The sequence below is a fragment of the Nomascus leucogenys genome, chromosome 17 (genome assembly GCF_006542625.1).
Source record: "Nomascus leucogenys isolate Asia chromosome 17, Asia_NLE_v1, whole genome shotgun sequence".
Taxonomy (NCBI): domain Eukaryota; kingdom Metazoa; phylum Chordata; class Mammalia; order Primates; family Hylobatidae; genus Nomascus; species Nomascus leucogenys.
This window is the reverse complement of record NC_044397.1, coordinates 32599186-32607815: the sequence shown is the minus strand read 5'-3', so window position 1 is coordinate 32607815 and position 8630 is coordinate 32599186. Positions and strand designations below refer to the sequence as shown.

Below are 8630 nucleotides of genomic sequence, written 5' to 3'. Positions count from 1 at the left end.
TGGGTCACTTGAGGTCAGGAGTTCAAGACCAGCCTGGCCAACATGGTAAAACCCCGTCTCTACAAAAAATACAAAAATTAGCCAGGCGTGGTGGCAGGTGCCTGTAATCCCAGCTACTCAAGAGGCTGAGGCAGGAGAATCGCTTGAACCTGGGGGGCAGAGGTTGCAGTGAGCCGAGATCGCGCCATTGCACTCCAGCCTGGGCAACAGAGTGAAACTCCATCTCAGAAAGAAAAAAAAAAAAAAAAACGTGAGTTCAAGGAACCTGACCCTCACGCCATCTTGTTTCCAGCTCGGGCGTTTATTTCCTTGTTTATTTGTGTTTCTTTTCTCCTTCCCCAGAAAGCTGACTTCATGAGACCGAGGATCTCGTTCATTGATCAATGCTGCATTTTCAACATCTTGGATAACGAGGTTGGTGAGATTAATGAAATCCCGCCCACCAGGGCTGACCCACAAAGAGCCTCTTTATGAAGAACGTGCTCCTGAACTCCGCTCCAGAACCAGCTTTTGAAAAGAAAAATCTGAAAAAATTTGACCTCAGTTAAACTGGTCCAAATGCCTGAGCATAACCAAATCTTTCCTCATTCACGCTTCCCTTGGACCATGTTTAATTTGGTTGCTGATGATCATACTTGTTTTAGTAAGGGTGTCACTCTGCCTTGGGTGAAGATTTGGGTTCTGTGGATTGATGTTATTTTATTTTATTTTATTATTTCATTTTAATTGTTTTTATTTTATTTATGTTATTTTATTTTTTACTTGAGACAAGGTCTCACTCTGTTACCCAGGCTGGAGTGCAGTGGTGTGATCACAGCTCACTGCAGCCTCAAACTCCTGGGATCAAGTGATCCTCCTTCCTCAGCCTCCCGAGTAGCTGGCCACAGATGCATGCCAGCACACCCAACTATGTTTGGTTTTTTTGGTTTGTTTTTTGTTTTTTTTTTTTTGGTAGAGACAGGGTCTCGCTATGTTGCCTAGGCTGGTCTCTAACTCCTGGGTTCAAGCCTAACTCAGACTCCCAAAATGCTGGGATTGCAGGTGTGAGCCATTAGATGTCGTGATTTAAAACAAAACCCTCTTCTGTGTTTGACACGGGGCCTTTCCACTGATGCTCGGGCTCTCTGCCGCGGTGCCGCGGTTCTCACCCTGGGATTTTTAGTCTCTCTGACGTGCCTTCCTGTGGTGACATCTATAGGCAGCTGTGTAATTCATGCCCACAAAGAAGGACAAACCAAGGAAGCTGGAGAAGTCAGGATTCCTCTGGAAATAAATATTCTGTATTCTGTTGCATGCACACATATATGCACTTTTTTTTTTTTGAGATGGAGTTTTGCTCTTGTTGTCCAGGCTGGAGTGCAATGGCATCATCTCGGCTCACTGCAACCTCCTCCTCCTGGGTTCAAGCGATTCTCCTGCCTCAGTCTCCTCAGTAGCTGGGATTACAGGTGCCCGCCACCACCATGCCTGGCTGATTTTTTTTGTATTTTTAGTAGAGATGGGGTTTCACCACATTAGCCAGGCTGGTCCCGAACTGCTGACATCAAGTGGGGCACCCACCTCGGCCTCCCAAAGTGCTGGGATTACAGCCACTATGCTTAGCCCATATTTTCCTATTAGCAAAAACCCTAATACTTTATATAGCCTCTAACCCACAATTTCCCTTCCAGGAACTTAAAATGTTTACAGAAATTGTGGAGATCTCCCCTACTTATGGCCAAGATGGATAACCCTTCTTGCCTTAAATACCTACAACTGTACAAAACACATGAAACAGCAGTTTGTTTTTGTTTTTGAGAAGGGTCTTGCTCTATTGTATAGGCTGGAGTACAGTGGCAAAATCAGGGCTCATTGCAGCCTCAACCTTCTAGCCTCAAGCGATCCTCCCACTTCGGCCTCCTGAGTAGCTGGGACTACAGGTGTGGGCCAGCATGGCTGGCTAATTTTTATAATTTTTGTAAAGATGGGGTTCCACCACATTGCCCAGGCTGGTCTTGAACTCCTGAGCTCAAGCCATCTGCCCACCTCAGCCTCCCAAAGTACTGGGGTTACAGGTCTGAGCCACCAAAACTTTAATTCTTTTTTTTTTTTTTTTTTTTTTGAGATGGAGTCTTGCTCTGTCACCCAGGCTGGAGTGCAGAGGCACCGTCTCGGCTCACTGCAACCTCTGCATCCCCAGTTCAAGTGATTCTCCTGCTTCAGCCTCTCGAGTAGCTGAGATTACAGGTGCTCACCACCACGCCCAGCTAATTTTTGTATTTTTAGTAGAGATGGGGTTTTTGCCATGTTGGCCAGGCTGGTCTCAAACTCCTGACCTCAGGTGATCCACCCGCCTTGGCCTCCCAAAGTGCTGGGATAACAGGTATGAGCCACCACCCCTGGCCAACTGCTCCCTTTTGACCAATAGTTTGGGACTGTGATTTTTAAAAAGCTTTAATTCTTTATATAGCCTTTAACTCACCCTTCCAGGAACTTAAAATGTTTTATTTTTTTCTTGAGACAAGGTCTCACTGTGTCACCCAGGCTGGAGTGCAGTGGTGCGAACATCGCTCACTGCAGCCTTGATCTCCTGGGCTCAAGCAATCCTCCCACCTCAGCCTCCCGAGTAGCTGAGACTATAGGCGCAAATTGTCATGCTCGGCTACTTTTAGTATTTTTATTTTCTTGTAGAGATGGGGGTCTTGCTGTGTTGCCCAAGCTGGTCTCAAACTCCTGGCCTCAAGCAGTCTTCCCCCTCAGCCTCCCAAAATGTTGTAAAAATTTCCCCAACTTATGGCCAAGATGGATTAACCCTCTTGCCTTAAATACCTACAAAACCGTACAACACATACGCAAAGGCAGTTTTTAGACACCGGTCAATAGGCGGCACTAAAGACCGTGATCTCTGTTAGGGGAGAAACCAATGAAGCAAAGTGTTTCCAGGTGCCGCAGGAGGAGGGCAGCCCGGCAGAGCCCAGTGGTCTCCCTGAGTGCAGGAGACAGAGCTGAAAGTGTGAGCAGGCCTGGCCAGGTGCGGTGGTTCACACCTGTAATCCCGGCACTTTGGGAGGCCGAGGTGGGTGGATCGTTTGAGGTCAGGAGTTCGAGACCAGCCTGGCCAACATGGTGAAACCCTGTCTCTACTAAAAATACAAAAAATTTAGCTGGGCGTGGTGGTGCATGCTTGTAATCCCAGCTACTCGGGCGGCTGAAGCATGAGAATCACTTGAACCTGGGAGGTGGAGGTTGCAGTGAGCCGAGATTGTGCCACTGCACTCCAGCCTGGGCCATAAAGTGAGACTCCATCTTTAAAAAAAAAAAAAGTTTGAGCAGGCCACAGCAGCTGGAATTTGCAGGATGGAATCCCACAGAGGAGATATGCAAAAAACAACAACAACAACAAAAAACAAACTCTGCAGCTTTGCAAAGGAAACCTCTTGACTCTGAAGCTGAGTGGGATCAGCTCACACGTGGAGGAAATTACCCGAGCAAGACCAGGGGAAGGAATCACACAATAGAAACAGGAGAATAATTCCAAAGTCCACAAAAAGCTGGGAACCGTTCATGTTCCCAGCAGGCAAAGTGAAAAACCTCATAATACATGGGGCATTGAGTGAAGTGTTCAGAGGGGTATTGCCTTCGTGGTGCGGCAGAATTGGCCCTAGACTAAGGGTTGCTCCAGTTCCGCAAGTCTCAAAAGGACCACGCATCTGGGCACGGAGGCTCACGCCTGGAATCCCAGCACTTTGGGAGTCCGAGGCGGGTGGATCACCTGAGGTCAGGAGTTTGAGACCAGCCTGGTCAACATGGTGAAACCCCCGTCTCTACTAAGAATACAAAAATTAGCTGGGCGTGGTTGTGCGCACCTGTAGTCCCAGCTACTCAGGAGGCTGAGGTGGGTGCATCACTTGAACCCGGGAGGCAGAGGTTGCAGTGAGTCGAGATTGTGCCACTGCACTCCAGTCTGGGTGACAGACCGAGACTCCCTCTCAAAAAAAAAATAAAATAAAATAAAATAAAAAGGATTATGCTATTTCCAAGTCACTTAACCATGTCCCAGAACAAAGCTCAAGGATATATTTTTTAAACAGAAGAATATTCAGCACCCAACCAGGTAAAATTCAAAGTATCTGGTGTCCAGTAAAAAATTACCGCGCATGGCAGGAAGTGTTGACTCACACTTGTAATCCCAGCACCTTGGGAGGCTGAGGCAGGAGGATTGCTTGAGGCCAGTAGTTCAAGACCAGACTGGGCAACATAGTGAGGCCAGGAGTTCAAGACCAGACTGGGCAACATCATCTCTGCAAAAGTAAAACTAAAAAATTAGCCAGGTGCGGTGGTGCACACCTATAGGCCCAGCCAGTTGAGAGGCTGAGGTGGGAGGATCGCTGAAGTCCAGGAGTTTGAGGCTGCAGTGAGCTATGGTGGTGCCACTGCGCTCCAGCCTGGGCAACACAGCAAGATCCTGTCTCTAAAAAATAATAATAACCAGGTATGCCAAGAAGCAAGGGTTATACCCCAGGAAGAGGAGAAAAACCAATGAAATGAAATGACAGAGATAGAATTAATAAAGAGATTAAAACAGCTACTACAACTATTTGATATGTTCAAGAAGGTAAATGAAAACATGAGCACGTTGCCTCACACCTGTAATCCCAGCACTTTGGTAGGCTGAGGCGGGCGAATCACGAGGTCAGGAGTTCGAGACCATCCTGACCAACAAGGTGAAACCCCATCTCTACTAAAAATACAAAAATTAGCTGGGCGTGGCGGTGCACACCTGTAATCCTAGCTACTCAGGAGGCTGAGGCAGGAGAACCGCTTGAACCCGGAGGGTGGAGGTTGCGGTGAGCCAATATTGCAGCATTGCACTCCAGCCTGGGCAACAAGAGCGAAACTGTCTCAAAAGAAAAAAAGAAAAAAGAAAACTCGCTGGGCATGGTGGCTCACACGTGTAATCTCAGCACTTCCTGAGGCCGAGGCAGGTGGCTCACTTGAGGTGAGCAAGGTGTCAGAGCCCCAGCACCAGGAAGTGGTTGATTGGAGAGTTGGTAAAAAGAATTTACTGACATCAGGCTGGGCATGGTGGCTTACATCTGTAATCCCAGCACTTGGAGAGGCCAAGGTGAGTGGATCACTTGAGGTCAGCAGTTCAAGACCAGCCTGGCCAACGATGGCCAGGTGAAATGTAGCGATAGTGTAACCCCATTGCTACTAAAAATACAAAAATTAGCTGGACATGGTGGTATGGGCCTGTAATCCCACCTACTCAGGTGGCTGAGGCATGAGAATTGCTTGAACCCAGGAGGTGGAAGTTGCAGTGAGCCAAGATCGCACCACTGCACTCCAGCTTGGGACACAGAGTGAGACTCTCTGTCTCTCAAAAAATAAATAAATAAAATAAAAATAAGAAAACTGATGTTCTGAGAGACGAAGTGAATTTCTCAAGGGCAGACAGCTAGAAAAGCCCAAGATTGGATGGGATCTCCTGTTTCCTGAGCTTCTTTCTATCCATCCAAGGTCATATCTAGATAAGAACATGGGAAGAATATGGGGGGTTTTATTATTATTATTTTTTAGAGACAGGTTATCGCTCTGTCACCCAGGCTGGAGTGCAGTGGCACAATTGCAGCTCACTGTAGTTGTGAATTCCTGGGCTCAAGGAATCCTCCCACCTCAGCCTCCCAAGTAGCTGGAACTGCAGGCATGCGCTACCATGCCTGGCTAACTTTTTACATTTTCATAGACATGGGGTCTCACTCTGCTGCTCAGGCTGGTCTCAAACTCCTGGCCTGCAGCAATCCTCCTGCCTCGGCCTCCCAAAGTGCTGGGATTCCAATCGTGAGCCACTGCACCTGGCCAACATGAGAGTTCTTGAGGCTTTGGAACAATCCTCTGAATTCAACTCTGACATCTGTCCTGGGTCGTTGAAGCTTTTGGGCGACAACATCTCTTCCTTGATGGTATGCGTTTTGTTGTTTTTTGTTTGTTTGTTTGTTTTAGTTTTTTGTTTTGTTTTCTTTTTTTGAGACAGTTTCATTCTTGTTGCCCAGGCTGGTGTGCAATGGCATGATCTTGGCTCACTGCAACCTCTGCCTCCTGGGTTCAAGCGATTCTCTTGCCTCAGCCTCACGAGTAGCTGGGATCACAGGCGCCCGTCTATAATTTTTGTATTTTTACTAGAGACGGGGTTTTACTATGTTGGCCAGGCTGGTCTTGAACTCCTGACCTTAGGTAATCCATCCGCCTTGGCCTCTCAAAATACTGGGATTACAGGCATGAGCCGCCGCACCTGGCCAGTGTTTTTTTATTGGATGGTTTTTCCTGGGGTCTGAGTCTCATGGGGATGTCGGCCCAATACAAGGAGACCCCCCACAAAGAGAACCCACATCATGGACAAGTGCAGACAGATAAAAATACAGGACCCTGGAGCGAGATATGCCGACTCTCTCATTATGTGGGGTTTAGTTGCAATTTCTCCTTAATTAACTCACTTAAGTCTTCATTAAATTTTGCCTCCAGCTCATCCGTAAGTTGAGACAAAGCCGCTCACATTTCCTGTTCATGAAAAAATCAGCGTCCTATAGCATTTTGTTTCTTTTCTGCTATAGCATTTCACACGTGCCTAAGCAGTTTGGGTCTCTCTCTCTCTCTCTCTCTCTCCTCTCTTCCTCTCTCTCTCTCTCTCTCTCTCTCTCTCTCTCTCTCTCTCTCTATATATATATATATATATATATATATATATATATATATATATATATATTTGTTGTTGTTGTTGTTCCTGCTCAAAACCTGAAACATCGATTTAGTGACCACACAGTTGGCCAGATAGCAGAAACAGTGAGAACAGGTTTTGGGTGAAAACTGCTGGAGAACTTCTTGGCAAGAAGTCCTCAAATGTGTAGCCTGGAGGTGGCTCACTAATGCTTATACCAAATGCGCGCCACAGGCAGTGGTGGTTATAGTTGTTGCTGGTTTTTAGCAGGATGGGAGGGAGGTGTGCTTTAAGAATCCCAGTTCTGGCCGACCGCGGTGGCTCACACCTGTAATCCCAGCACTTTGGGAGGACGAGGTGGGCAGATCACCTGAGGTCAGGAGTTCAAGACCAGCTTGACCAACATGGTAAAACCCCATCTCTACTAAAAAATACAAAATTAGCCAGGCTTGATGGCACATGCCTGTAATCCCAGCTACTTGGGAGGCTGAGGCAGAAGAATGTCTTGAACCCAGGAGGCGGAGGTTGCGGTGAGCCGAGATCGCACCATTGCACTCCAGCCTGGGCAACAAGAACGAAACTCTGTCTCAAAAAAAAAAAAAAAAAAAGGATCCCAGTTCTTGGGGAGGAAGTTGGAATAGAACCAGCTGGGTCATGTGATAGACACTTCCACTGTGTTTTCCAAAGGAAATTCACATTCAGGAAGGAAAACATGTTGAAGAGCGAAAGGAGAGCCAAGAGAGTTGCTCAGTGCTTGGGTAATGCATTTCTTATTCAGAGGAAAGTGAGTTTAGCAGGGAAGGAGGGCTCCAGTTCCTCCCTCACCAACACTTGGCATGGGCCAGCCCTCCTCATTTTGGACATTTTCATTAGTGTGTATTGGCATCTCATTGTGGTTTTATTTATTTATAATTTGTTGTTGTTGTTAGAGACAGGTTCTCGCTATGTTGCCCAGGCTGGTCTCAAACCCCTGGGCTCAAGTGATCCTCCCACCTCGGCCTCCCAAAGCATTAAAATTGCAAGCATCAGCCACCACACTTGGCCTATTTTTTTAATTAAAAAAAAAATTTTAGAGACAGGGTCTTGCTATGTTGCCCAGGCTAGAGTACAGTGGCTCTTCACAGGCATGAACATTGCACACTACAGCCTCAAACTCCTGAGCTCAAGTGATCCTCCTACCTCAGCCTCCTGAGTGGGTGGAACTACAGGCATGTGCCACTGGGCCTTCACGGTGGCTTTAATCTGCATTCTCTAATGATGAATAACGTTAAGCATCTTTTCATATGCTCATTTGCCATCCATATTGAAAATTTGTTTTAAAGACAGGATCCATACACCAGCATGTTTGCATTGTGAAAGAAGATAAATTCTCAGGACCCCAAACTCACTATGCCAAAGAGAAACTCAAGCTTGGAAACTGAGTAATGCACTACTGCCTTCCCTTTTGTTCCCAAACAGAGAGCTGTATTTTCATAACCCCATGTTCTAGCCTCATGCATAAGCCAGGTGCCCACCGTGATAGAAGGTTACATATCTTCCCAGTTGGCTCCCTCACAAGTTGCTCACAAAGTGAGCCCCTCATTCTTTCAGGATGTATCTCCCCCTATAAACTAGCCCTAAAAGCAAGTTCTGTTAAATCTCACACTGACAATGTCGATTACCAGCTTATTTTCACATGGATAGGACAAGGATAAGACCATAAATCATCCTTCCACCTACCCTGAGATAAATGCAGCATGGCCCCTTTCCCCTGCTACCTCTTTTCATGTTTACTTTATCTTATGTAAAATGCAGATTTACTGAGCTCAAGATGAATGTATCATGGACTCTTTACTCCCTCTTTTCACATGTTTATCTTATGTAAAATGTAGATTCACTGGGCTTAAGATGAATGCATCACAGACTCTACTCCTTTTCAAGTTTACTTTATCTTGCA

General features: G+C 46.6%; 1 protein-coding gene across 1 annotated transcript in view; it reads left to right on the top strand.

Annotated features, from left to right (window-relative positions):
* Nucleotides 1-238: 238 nt before the first annotated feature.
* The window catches only part of OCM2 (oncomodulin 2), a 31717-nt gene continuing 23325 nt past the window's right edge, over nucleotides 239-8630 (top strand). The window contains exon 1 of the mRNA XM_030797030.1: nucleotides 239-414. The gene's annotated coding sequence lies outside the window, so the exon portion shown is untranslated. The remainder of the gene's footprint in view (nucleotides 415-8630) is intronic.